Source organism: Octopus bimaculoides, chromosome 22, assembly GCF_001194135.2.
Source record: "Octopus bimaculoides isolate UCB-OBI-ISO-001 chromosome 22, ASM119413v2, whole genome shotgun sequence".
NCBI lineage: Eukaryota > Metazoa > Mollusca > Cephalopoda > Octopoda > Octopodidae > Octopus > Octopus bimaculoides.
This window is the reverse complement of record NC_069002.1, coordinates 12,483,871-12,484,715: the sequence shown is the minus strand read 5'-3', so window position 1 is coordinate 12,484,715 and position 845 is coordinate 12,483,871.

The following is an 845-nucleotide window of genomic DNA, read 5'->3' as shown; positions in this document are numbered from 1 at the left end:
TATATATATACATATATATATATATATATATATATACACACACATACATACAGCAGTAAGAATTTTTAGACGAATGAAATGATCCCAATATATATTTTTTCTTTAAGCCTGGTACTCATTCTGTCGGTGTGCTTTGTCGACCCGCTAAGTTATAGGGGCGTAAACACACTGATGCCGGTTGTCAAGAGCTGGTGGGGGACAAATACAAAACACAAACATACATATACGACGGGCTTCCAGATAGTTTCCGTCTACCAAATCCACTCACAAGGCTTTGGTTAGCACGAGTTTTTAGAAGAAGACAATTGCGTAAGGTGCTACGCAGTGGGACTGAACCCGGAACCATGTGATTGGGACGCAAGCTTCTTATCACACTATCACGCCTGTGCCTACAATGGAAATTTCTTGTACAGACACGTACCTTTAAATAGATTATAGATTATAGTCGAATATATCGACTCCAGTAGATGACTGGTACTTAATTTTATCACTCCGCCCAGAGAGGATTAAAGAGAAAGTTAATCACTGCACGATTTGAACTCAAAACACATAAAGGTAGGCTGCTAAATACAGCAAGGCAATTTTGTGCGATGCTCTGTCGATTCTGTCAATTGACTGTTCTCATATAACAACAACAACAACAGCAACAACAACTATCACAGCAACAATAACAACAACAACAATAATAACGATAAGATCAATAATCGTTTCTTTATTATTACCACAAGAGCGACGGATGAACGAGGATATTAAGGAGACAGGTTACAAAGTATGTTGGCGGTGGGATTTATATAGAAATTAAGGCGAAATAATAATAATAATAATAATAATAATAATAATAATAA